This window comes from Formica exsecta, unplaced genomic scaffold (assembly GCF_003651465.1).
Source record: "Formica exsecta isolate Colony F162 unplaced genomic scaffold, ASM365146v1 scaffold854, whole genome shotgun sequence".
NCBI lineage: Eukaryota > Metazoa > Arthropoda > Insecta > Hymenoptera > Formicidae > Formica > Formica exsecta.
Genome location: NW_021853626.1, coordinates 77,469 through 90,783, shown reverse-complemented (window position 1 = coordinate 90,783; position 13,315 = coordinate 77,469). Strand labels below are relative to the sequence as shown.

The following is a 13,315-nucleotide window of genomic DNA, read 5'->3' as shown; positions in this document are numbered from 1 at the left end:
TTCAAATTGTCGAATTAGTGTACTAAATTGTGCGCGATTTTATTACGTAACTTTTTATTGATGCATAATATCTGAAGTTATCAATATTTTAAATAGAACTTATTTGATACGAAGGAATTTCTTACTGATGTCTCTGAAAAAACAACTAGAAATAAAATGACATGCTTAAGCAACACATACATAATTTTTTATGCGAAGTATTGTTCCAACGTTTTAAAAATATTTGTGGCTTTGAAAACAGCCGATGGAATATTATTTATAACAAATGCTCGAAATATGTATATACCTACTGTTATAAGATGGTGCTTCACTTGAAACCACATCGTAAAAGACGATCGTGAAAAACAACCTACATAACTCATTTGATACTTCGTGATTGAGTATTATAGCGAAAAAATAAATAGCGCATTTTCGTATCACATAAGTTAATCCCGATTGTTATTATAAATATTATAAATATATATACATATATATACAATATATGTATATTGTAAAAAGATATAATATAAAATAATTATATAAAATTTATAATAACAATCAGTATATATATACTCCTCCTTCTATATTATATAGAGTGATCATGATAGAACATTTCAAGAACTACGCGCCCAATTTCAATCATTCTGGGGTCTCGAATTTCATAGATTAAATGCTCAAAATGTCGACCATTTATATGTAAACATTTGTTTATTCTAAGAATAAAATATCGGGACAACATTTCGAAGGTTACTGTGGTATGCTCATTTATAGCCTCACTTATTCGTCACATATCATCTTCTGCAGTTGATTGTTCAAACATTACTTTTCCTTTCACATATTTCACGTATAAATAGAATTACATGATGTTATTTTGCGTTTCACCTTCATTTTTCAATCAATCCCGATTTAATCAAGTCATTTAACTTCAGATTTTAAACGCTTGTAACCTTTAAAAATATGGTTGTAAGAAAAAAATGTTTTCGATGAAAGTTGTTTGTTATCTACGTAGATTACGAAAATAATTGATTTTACATAGGTATTCATTTGAAATTTTAAAATTTATTCTTTGGGGGGTCGAAGGGATCAATCTTGACATAGATTTAAAAGCCCCTAAGATCTGTAAAATTCAAAATCAGAATGATTAAAATTGATCGCGTAGTTCTTGAAATATTAAACTATTAACAGTTATGTAGGCTACTCTGCATATTAGTTAATTTAGATATAGTAAATTTAATTATTATATATATATTATAAAAAATATTTCGCAATCTTATCAAGCAAATTACTTTCTAATGACAGCAAGATGTTAAGTATCCTCGCCTGAAGAAAAGAGAAAAAAACAAAAGACGAGGCAAAATAGAATACACTTTAGCTTCTATTTTTGACGTGTCGCACGACGACGGACGACATCGATAACACCTTCAATTCGGCTTTTATGTATGTGAGTATTGATGACAACGAGAGAAAGAATTTAACCCCCGTCGAAAAGATTAATAATATTCGATGTCGCGCAAATTGCGGTACATTAAGCTGGGTCCAGACAGAGTGTAAATTAATTGTAGTACGAACGATCACGAATGAGCGTGAAAACAACGTCAATTATTAATTTTAAAAAATCTTATTTTAGATCATTTTTCCTAAAACTTTGTATAAAATAATTTTTGTTATATATAAAATTATTAATTATAAGCAATGCTGCTTTTTACTGATATTCGTTTGCTCGGTGTGTATCCGGTTTAATCTTCCGCGGATGCTCTCGAAGAGACGACTCGACGACAATAGGACGAACATGCATAATAATTCGCATTCGATATCTATCGCGAATGTGTACACGATTCGCGTGATATATATTGCGAATCAGCAATGCGAAAATAATTTTACAATATCTTCGACAACACGATAAGAATCGGAAAAGTCTATTTTTCTTTACAATAATAATAGCAATAGGCTCAAAGTACTAACGATACTAGGTGAAGAAATTGACAAATAAGAGCCGAATCATGATTATTAGTGTGCAAACTTTTTGTTGTTTAATTTCATTGACAAGTATGCATTAAATATGTACGTTTCGGATCGTTTTTCGGTCCGTCTTCAACATAGATAACAATATATAAAAATTAAATTCGCATTTTAGACTTAACATGCGCATGTTAAGTCTTAAATAAAGTCTTAAATAATTTTTCTTTATGTTAGAGATATATATTCTGAAACATGTTACATTATAAATATTTATCCGACATTTCTTTAAAAAAAATTTCTCTTCTCTGAATAATTTTATTCGGGGTCAATAATTAGAGATAAAATTTTCTTCGTGAAAAAACGCGCTATCTTTAAGGATATATGTGTCATGTATGAATGCATGTCAAAACATTGACAAAAGCATGAAAATTTCGTAAACTGTTCTATTATTTCTTCTGATTATCTGTGCAAAACCTAAGCACACAATTCTCTTAACGATTTGGAAATTATTTAAGTTTAAAGTCAGTATTGATTTTTATGAAAAATCGCATATTTTGGCACTTATTGATAAATTTGACAAGAAAGAAACATTGTCAACAAAATAAAAATTTTCATATACTTTATATTAAGAAAACTCTAATAAATATTTGTGCAAAACTTGATTTACATCCACTTACTTGTTTAAAAGTTATTTACTAAAAATTGTACAAAAATATTCTCTCTCTCTCTTTCTGCAAACAACTTGTTTTTTTTTTGTTTCTCGCAGTTGATCCGTCTTCAGAGCGTATTCACAATTAAAAGTTTTTGTCATAAATTAGGAAAAATATTAATTATATATACTATTTTCTTTTATGAAGACGTTAAAAACCATATTATTTTGCGATACTTTAATCCTTTTTATAATCCGAAATTATTTATTTGATTTTTCAAACAGTATAAACATAAGAAATATGTTTTTTTTTTTAATTTTGACAGTTTTTTGCTTGTATTGTACAGCCAAAACATCCTTAAAGTGTCTTATTAAAATAAACAAGAAAAAAAAAATATATATATACATACATGCGCGCGTGTTGCATGTAAAATGTTACGAAAAACAAATATGAGAACAAGCGACCGCATCTGCCGCTGGATTAAATATTTTTATCGCCCTTTCCTACGCGATTTGTGGTTCTATATTTAACGCGTCTGAAACGCGAGGGAGCTCGCGAGCGGTAATGATGCGCGATAATGGCTCTGAGAAAATCCCACTTTTTGAGATGCGCCAAAATCCGACTTGTTAGAATCGTGATGTGATCTCTGGATTGCAAATTACACACTGAACATTTTATGATACATTATTTCATAATCGCGCTCATGACACGCGACATCATCATTTGACAACATTGACCGCGATAACGACCCGACACTATATTTGGATCCGATTATCTATCTACAACATACGTATGTAGTCACGTGTAATACATATGTATGTAATTATATTGATTGCATGATGGTTTTTGTTATCGCGTGAATTACACTTTCTTCCTACAATTAGACACCGATAAATATCATATGATCTTTCATTCGTAATGTATCGTGTAAATGTTTGCCGTGATATTGAAGACAAAGATGTGGAAGATGGAAAGGATAGTAATTGAATGACGTAATTTTGTGTGTTATTACCAATTATAATGTCTGTGAAGTGTCAGTCTAGTCTTTAGATTGATACAAGTTCTCTCGGTTTTTTGCGTAAAATTATTATTTAATTATGAATGTCATTTCGCATTTTTTTTTGCTTACCGATACGCTGTTTTGTTATTAATTACATTATAAATGCAGTCTTCTTACGTATATAAAAACATTGTGATAATACTAGCATCGTTGAAATCGATTAAATATTAAAACAAAAATATTAGAAATAGCTACTAATTTCTTCATCATATTTAAATAAAATACATGAAATCATGAGAGAAAAATACGAAATGAAAAAGTCATAATTCCCGAAACAACTTGATATAATGTATTAAGTCAAAACAATAGTATCATTGATAATAAAATTATTGAATAATACGAAGATCTTCGACTTTGCTGATAATAGCGTGATGCAGTACAAAGTTAAACTGGCGGTGAATCTATTTTCGTCAATGGATTTACGAAACATTTCGCTACATTTGTTTCAAAAATAATACGAGCTTCAATATGTGGACTATTTTCAAAATATGAGCACAAGATTAAATCCCTTTGAATCCCCTCAAATTAGTTTGAATAAAAAAAAATCTGAAACAGATTCGAATCAGCGCGGAATGTATTCATAAATCTAATTATTATCAAAAATTGTCGCAAACATTTTTATGTATAAGGAAATTTTGTGTATAATAATTTTCTCAAAAAATTATTTGACGAAGTATCAAAACATTTTGAAAAATTAAAACGGTAATGCAATGTGTTTGTGGATGTTTAATCACGCGATTACATTACAATTTTCTTACCATAACGCATGTAGATTTATGCGCGACACTATTGCAAACGCTTTCTGGAATGTCATGCTCAAACAAAAAAGAGATTGATGTACCGCTTTCAATAATACTATCTGTATATATACAATATACTACCAAAAAAGTAGGTAACACTTTCATACGTTAAAAATTGTGTTATTTTCAAACCGCTAAAACTCGACAAAAAAAATCATCGTAGACAAAAAATTAAAAAAGCATTTTCAAGTTTGAAGTTTCAACTTTTACATGCTAGCGATAGTTCTTTAAAACTTTTATATTATATTATTATTATGTGTATATATATATATGTATATATCCAATAAGCCGAGTTCTGAGTTTTTACCAACTTAATCCGAATGAAAGTCCAGTTAAACCTCACTTTACGGAATAATATTTTATTCCGCAAACTGCGGTTTACGTGAAGATTGTTTTCGTAAATTCTAGGATTTTTTTAGATGATATAGAGAAATCTACTGAAGCATACAGGTATTTTATTTTGCGTTTGATTCTATTGAATCTACTGAAGCATACATAATGGTATTTTATTTTGCGTTTGATTCAATAGAATCATTTGTATGCTTCAATAGATTTCTCTGTTTCATCTAAAAAAATCCTAAAATGTACGAAACCCTCAGATCAAATGTATACCCATAGCCTAATATATAAAATGTATATATGTGTTTTATGTATATATATTCGGCGAAATTATTTGACTTGATCGTTTTTGAGAAGGACATAGCGAGAAGAATAGAATGACGAGGAAAGAAAAATGCGGACAGTCGGATACGCGCGAGGGCCGAGCTTCGGAAAACCAAATGTTTGCAGACAAATCGTCGTCGTTTTCGACGAGGAAAATCAACAAACGCCCCTCGTTCGAACTTAATGCACCATCCAGGGATAAAAATTGTTCCGCACGCGTGGTTCTCCGATTCCGATCCGAGGATTTCGAAACCTCGTCGTCTTCTTCCGAACAGCAAGCCGGGAAAATTGCGTAGCACAGAAAAACTTGCACTATCGTGTTTTCATTAAAATTTCGGAAAATTTTATATTTTTATATGCAAAAATAATGCCGAAATTATTAATGCGAGTCTCTCTTACCAAATATGAAATTACACATCCTTTCAATTACAGATTCTCTCGCGAGAGAAATTAAAACTGATTCTTTAAATAAGAAGATTATACAAGAGTGCAGAGAGATTAAAAAGTAATTAAAAGACAAGAACGGAAGCAAAATATGTGCCGAGACATAGACGGTGAAGTTTAAGTGCGTTCCATGCGGCATTAAATGGAATGAATTGCGCAATTTTCATTTAAAGTTATCTTTGATCTAAGATATAATAAGAAAATTGAAGATGAAGGTTAATTAAGATTGCGAGAATGTAGCGTACTGACTGCCAACAGCGTGCAGAATCCAAGGTTATAAGTTATTGTATAACGTAACATTATGTATGCAAATATAAATACTGTGTATGCAAAAACTTAGAGTTAAAAAATTTTGCAGCAAAATATGAATTTTGAAAATTCTTATTTAAAGATATATTTCAATTGCAAAAAATATACAGATCTGATTTGAAAAGAGGGAGAAAAAGAGAAAAAAAATTTAATTTTTATATATGTATTAGAGATCTTATCAATTTCACTATGTATTTTATCTGATCAATACGCCGATCTAACACATTTATTATATATTTCGTTTTATAATTAAATCATATCGTTACACTTTTCTCATTTTACAATAGCAAAAATATAAAAAAAAAAAAAAAAAAAAAAAAAAAAAAACGGTGACAGTAGCGCGAGCGACTCGCATGAATATTCATCTCCGATGTGGAAATCCGTCACGAAATTTCCACATCACGCCGTTAAAGCTCCGGCTTGTATCCGCGAGTATATTTCCTGCTCTGACTTTCTCTCTCTCTCTCTCTCTCTCTCTCTCTCTCTCATACACAGACACAAACATCGCAAAGGGTATCCTGAGTCGCCTTCCGTCGCGCCCGCCCCCATAGGGATTACTTCTTATTAATATGCATTATGGCAGGCATGTCACAAAGCAACGAGAGAGCCGGCCCCGGCACTGTGATGTAAATAAACTTAGGCTCCCAGATCTTCCTTCTTATGCCTCGGACACGTTTCTTTTGTAATTGCGTCCCGGCAAGCTTTGTCTCCGGAGCGATACGCGCCTTGCTACACCAACTGTCCAGTAAACATTTTTCATTTTCCTCAACTTCCGCGGTCGGCGCTATCCCGAGTAATTAAGGGAGACAAAAGGGTGACATAACTCTCCGCAATATTCGCGCGAAAGAATTTTCGACTCGCATTTTCCACGAATTTTCTCTCGACTGATTTATCTCGTTTCCTTCTCGTAATTACTTTCCTTTTCCCTGCGGAGGTAAAATGCGTTCGAGATGCTGTAATTCTGGATTTATTTAATTTGGATTTTTTTACTCGAGAAAAGTTCATTTTTTTACAAACAGATAAAGAGTGGCTTTTGTAATAAGTCACTCTCACGCGACCGTAGAGGGGATATCCTCCTTGATGTCTCAATAACCCTTGCCCTTGATGTAACATTTCATGAGTAACCTGTCGCTTTTGGAACGGGGTATGTGACGGAGCGCGCATTTTTCGCGCGACGGGGTTTATAAGCCCGTTTATATCCTCAAACGGGCGCCATCCCGGGCATTTATAAACAAATTCGAGAATCGTATATCACGGTCATTGTCCCTGGCCCTTACCGTGCCGACGAAGATCGTCGTATAAGAGAGTCGTATACGATGAATGACAAAAGAGAGCGAGAGATGTGGAGAGGGAGAGAAAAAGAGAGGCGGTGGGATGCTTGCGTCGATGAGCCCTTTTGAATTGATCGGCATTTGAATAAATTCACCTGCACGCCCTTAGCGGAAGGAACTGTGTCAAGAGATTGCGTAGAGACCGATCATTCAAGGAACTGGCGTGAGCAAAAAAATAAAAAAAAAATAGATTATGAGAATCACATAGTGAGCAAATTTTTCAATTGTGTTTCCATTCCGCAGTCATGGTGTTTGCTTACTTAATTATTTAATCATTAAATTAATTTACGATGCTTGAATAATTATATTACTCGAATCAAGGGCCGTTATTTCCCGCGTCGCGTTTTTTATTCACATATGTTTCATCTTAAAAGCGATATACATATTTATACACGTTAAACGTGAAAATACGGGCCGATTGATTTTGCCTCTAGCATCGCGCGTACGTATCGTTTATCGTTGCATATCCTTATTCCAATTCGGTTTCCAGCGGTCGAGCGGCGTTGAAATCTTCGCAGGGCGAACACGTAACTGAAATCTCAGCATCCAAACCCTGCTCCTCTCTCTCTCTCTCTCTCTCTCTCTCTCCCCGCTTCTCCCTCTTTCTCCCTCACGCTGCGACAACCTGGATGCCCCGCAACGATTCTCCGCTCTGCGCTCGTTTTCCCTCCCCTTTTCATCCCCTGTCGGCGTCGGAGGGTCTGTAGCCGCAGCTGCACAGCTCCGGCCAGGTGTGCACTCTCGCAATGTTGCCGCAAGGGTGAATCTCCCCCCCCCCTACCTCCCCGCTCCCTCGCCGCTCGTCTCCTCCTCCCCGCGCCGCTCCTCTCTTCACGGTTAGGTTTCGCCACCGAACCTGAGTCCTGGATATGGGCGATGCCAGGATTTCGCATCGAGAAAAGCGTCGAAAATATTTTTCGCCGCGGAAACAAAGACACGGTCCACGCGCCGCCCGGGTTCTCCCGCAAATAATGTTTTTAGGCTCCCGTTTTTAGCTCAATTTGTTCGAAGAATCCGATAGAAGAGATCTCGAGCACGTTTTTAAAAAGCTAGAATTCTCTGGCGTATTTATTTTTCTTTTTCAAATATTACAACTGCTATTGATATTATTTCTCGCTATTTTGAAATGCAAAGTGTATTCTCAAGATCTCAAGATATAGCTATCAGAATAATGTAATTAATGTTTTTAGATATTTTATATTAATTTATGTTTATATTGCATATTAATTTATATTTATTTTGTATTAATTTAGATATTTAAGGTAGATGTCACGATAATTGACAGAACATTATGACAGCAAATTAATCAATGTTTTAAACTAAACAGTGACATTTGCAGAAAAATACTTGATATTCCCGACTTGTGATAAACTATCCTTATACAAGCAATCCTATCTTTATTTCTGATAAAAATGTGAAGACTAATTTACGATCAAATATCTAACGAATGTTGAACAGGATAAAATATATTTATACACTGAGAAAAAAAAGTTGTTAACTTGACTAAATGCGTTCAACTAATTATTATTTCTTTAATTGAAATATTTAAGTATTTAAATTAAATACGACATATTAAATCTAACATGACGTATTTGACTTAAGTACTTAAATATTTCAATTAAAAAAATGATAATCAGTTGAACGCATTTAGTCAAGTTAACAACTTTTTTTTCTCAGTGTATGTATGCGTGTATGCAACTTCTCTTCTAGCTTAATTTCGAATAAACTTAAATCCATTAATCTATTCTTATGTAATTACAGACAAATTATACTTTCAACAAATATTTTTTCGCTGATTGTATATTACTATTGACTTGATATTAACATTGATAACTAAAATTGTTGAATTTGTTTTTTTAAAATAAAATTTAAATCTTTTCCTTTTTGAATTTTCTTTAGATCTATTAATTTGATATGCGTAGCGTAAAATAAGCGTGAAAAGCAAATTATCAGCTTATTTACATGAGTGTGTTTTGAGAGGATCAATAAATCATTTGAAAAAGAAATAATATACGCATAAATATGCATGATATATCATCGTTTTAATTGCGATTATCGCAAACCGCATCAAATTATTACCTATTATCCTGTATAATTTCACGATCAATTACATTAAACCGCCGCAATCTTGCCTGTGCTCTTTTTTTATAAGACTAATCAAAGACCTGCATAAAAGAGATCTAATTCGTTATTTAGCAATCGCGTTGCGCTTTCAAAGAATAGAGTACTATTGATTATCAATTCTTTTTTCTCCATTGTTCAAGGTTTATGTCATAAGAATTGCCATTTGATTTCGCATAAAGATTGCACGACGTCGCAATTAATCGGAAACACTACGTTATCGCAAAACATTATTATACAGAAGTATTAAAGTTCGAAAACTTGGCTTTGAAATAATCAGTTACTTCGTAAAAATAAAGGAAGGAAGAAACTTTAACTTCTTCCTTTATAAATAATATATGTCCTAACGTCTATCATATGATGACATGACAGAGAAAGAAAAATTGATTTCAAATTAATCTGAAACTTTCTATATGGAATATTTGTACAAAGTTTGATGCAGACACATCTTCTGTATATATACATATATGTATATAAATCACATCTTATATAAAAATTCTCAAAATATGCATCCACATTGTTTTCTATTATGTAGATAAAAGATAATCCATAAGATCTAAACGATTATCTAAATGATGTAATTACTTTATCTTATCTTTATCCAGATGGTCAAAATATATACAATATTATTTCTGTTTATCTTAGATAAAAAAAAGTATCTTTTTTAAATTTTTTTAAGATAATGCTTAGCGAATTTAATTTATACCACTATAATATATAGGATTTTTAAGTGTGCACTTTTACATCAGTGTCTTTTTAGTTGTAAATTTATATGTACCAGATATAAATCGTCTGTCAAACGATATACTTAAAAAAATCTTGTTTTAAAAAAAATAAAGACTTATAAATGTAAAAAAGCACATATTTGTTTTTATATCTTATATTGTTCATCTCAAAAGCGTTATTATTTTAGAATTACCTAGATGAAATGCTTTATAATTTAGATAAATTTAAAACAGGATCATCTTCATCTCATTTACGATACATTTATATATATTTTATTTTATCTTTATCTAGACAAGGCGGAGGATCTAAGTGGAAGAACATTGTACCTATTCAATTTAAAATAATGAAAATTTTGACGCTTAGTCTTTCCTAATTGTGGGGAAAAAAATTAAAATATATCGCACATAGCTCTGTTTTATCGAGTAAATTTTCCGCAGTGTGGTTGAAAAACTTGCCAACAAATATTCAGCCTGCTAGTCTATTTTCGATATCTCGTAAAATACACTCTTAAACGTTCGATGTTAGTGCACGATAATCAAAGAAAACCGTAATAAAACATATGACCCCCGGAACAACGTCGTATATTGTTATTGATGTAAATGGCGCAGGGTTAAACGACCATGAAAGAGAATCTAGATGGATGACTCTGTATCACTTCGATTAAGCGCATACAAGGAGGGGGAGCCACATAACTGGTGTCGCATAAACGGAAACGACGTCGTGGTTGCATACATATGCAAACATCGCGAAGGCCATGTGAGAACAATGCCGCGGGGTCCTCGATCCGATTCGAGCCTCTTGTGTTTGAGCTTCATTGAATTGGCATGTTGCGATTATTATCACTGGATAATTGAACAGAAAAATTGTTAAAGTGAATACTAGTAAAAGAAAAACTTATAGGAGGAGGGGATAGAAAAATATAATTAAAATGAAAGAAATTAAATCAATCAAATTTTGAAAAATAAAAAGAACAAAATATTATTGCGTTCTCCATATCTTTTATATGAACCTTTAATTTCAAAGCCTTCTCTCTCAAAAATCTGTATTTAATGTACATATAATTTGCATTAAATTATTTTCTGCTACTGTTTCAAAATTCAATCAAAAATATGGTAAAACTGTATAAAAGGTTATACATCATCGATTTTATCGCTACTTAAATATGTTGTAGGGGAAGTTTTTCTGACAATAAGTAATTTCCCGCAAGAAATATATAAATGGAGAACGACATTGGTTTAGGAGATATAACAAATTAAAATTTGACATTAAAGTATATATATACTGTATAATTTGTTATTTTTTAATTGCAAAAAACTGTTTATTATATTTACGCGTGGGCGGGGGAAGGGCTCAACTCCTCCCTCTGCACTTCGGCTCGGAAAAAATCCAAACCTATTTTTAGTTTTAAAAATAAAGTTGAATTGGGTTAGACAAGAATTTTTTCGGGGTGAAGGTGCAGGAGGAGGGGCAGACCCCCTTTCTCGCCCATGCATTCAAGAAGTAATATTTTTTAAGATAAGACTCACAAATTCGTGTAGTTGCATGTTGAAACTGTTAACGAACTGCGAGAAATAGATGAAACACATTATTGACAAAATATCCATGATATACACAACCCGTAAATGTAAACAAAAACTTTTTTCACATTTGCTTTACAACAAATACAACGTACACAAACTTCACTTTTCCTAACATTATCAAATTAACTAATAAAGACTCTTATGAATATATCATACGAAGGAAATAAAAGGCAATCAAGAGCCAGCGCGGTAATTTGTGCGCATATGTTTTATTACAATCAAATTACATTGATATTTTGACTACGTGATAGACAAAATCACAAAAGCGTACGTTTCGGTCCCTTTTTTTGGAACATCCTCAGCGCAATTACAAAGTATATGGAATATATTATATCAAAAATGTGACAGTAATAATACGCAGAACAAGAGTGAGTCATCCATGTTGTCAGATAGTAAATGTGTTATATAATGTAATTTCGAGACAGAAAGAGACTGTCCGATAAAATATATTACATTAAAAAATAACTGGCAATATAATTATATCGAACTTGAGTGAGTCATCCATGTTGTATAGAAGGTAGTATATTTGTATATTTTATCGGACAGTCTCTTTCTGTCTCGAAATTACATTATATAACACATTTATCATCTGACAACATGGATGACTCACTCTTGTTCTGCGTATTATTACTGTCACATTTTTGATATAATATATTCCATATACTTTGTAATTGCGCTGAGGATGTTCCAAAAAAAGGGACCGAAACGTACGCTTTTTGTGATTTTGTCTATCACATAATCAAAATATCAATGTAATTTGATAGTAATAAAACATATGTGCACAAATTACCGCGCTGGCTCTTGATTACCTTTTACTTCCTTTGTATGAAGAAACAAATAGAGTAAAGTTTGTAAATACAGAAATAATTTTGGGTAAATATAGCGAATAGGGGACCCAGCCCCAATGACCTTGACCTTGACATATGTTATCAAGGACATAATTCTGAGTAACTTTTTCTTCTAATTTAATCGTCGCTCGTTGCTTATTAAAAAGTTATTAACAAACAAAAATTTGTAAAAATCAAGATTTATACATAGTCTGACAATGAAAAACTGGATATTTAAGTTAGTTTACAGAAATAGTCCTACGTATACTACACATATAAACTAAAATAAACACAAGTTTTTACATATATAGGGTGTTCAAAAATAAAATATAAGTATGTTGAATTAATTATTTATTGGATAAATATAGCGAATAAGGGACCCAGCCCCAATGACCTTGATCTTGACATATGTTATCAAGGACATAATTCTGAGTAACTTTTTCTTCTAATTTAATCGTCGCTCGTGGCTTATTAAAAAGTTATTAACAAAAAAAGTTTGAAATATACCAAAGTACACGCATAGACAGGAAGCACGCGCGCGTGATTCCTGTCCGTGCATGTACTTTGGTATATTACAAACTTTTAAGTTTTACCTTTTCCTCTTCCCCCGGCCCATGCGTTCGATTTACTACACATAAATAAATGAATCTGCTAAAAATACATTTTCAAGACATATATTTTCAACTTTCACGTGTACATACACATTGATGTTAGCAGGTCGCGGAAATATTGCTTTGTGTTTACATTTGAATACCTTCCCTCAATGTTTATACTATTTCATGTTCATTTTTTATTATTTTCTGTACTAGTGAATTCTTATGATGACACAGTCTTGTTTAATTCTTCCAAGCGTAAAGTTCTTACTT

General features: G+C 32.2%; 1 protein-coding gene across 3 annotated transcripts in view; it reads left to right on the top strand.

Annotated features, from left to right (window-relative positions):
• LOC115244751 (protein I'm not dead yet-like) overlaps window positions 1-13,315 on the top strand; it is a 31,140-nt gene that overhangs the window by 1,472 nt on the left and 16,353 nt on the right. For 2 of the 3 annotated variants that reach the window (XM_029822677.1, XM_029822675.1), the window contains exon 2: window positions 1,279-1,420. The exons of the other annotated variant lie outside the window; for it this stretch is intronic. The gene's annotated coding sequence lies outside the window, so the exon portion shown is untranslated. The remainder of the gene's footprint in view (window positions 1-1,278; window positions 1,421-13,315) is intronic. 3 annotated transcript variants of the gene reach the window in all.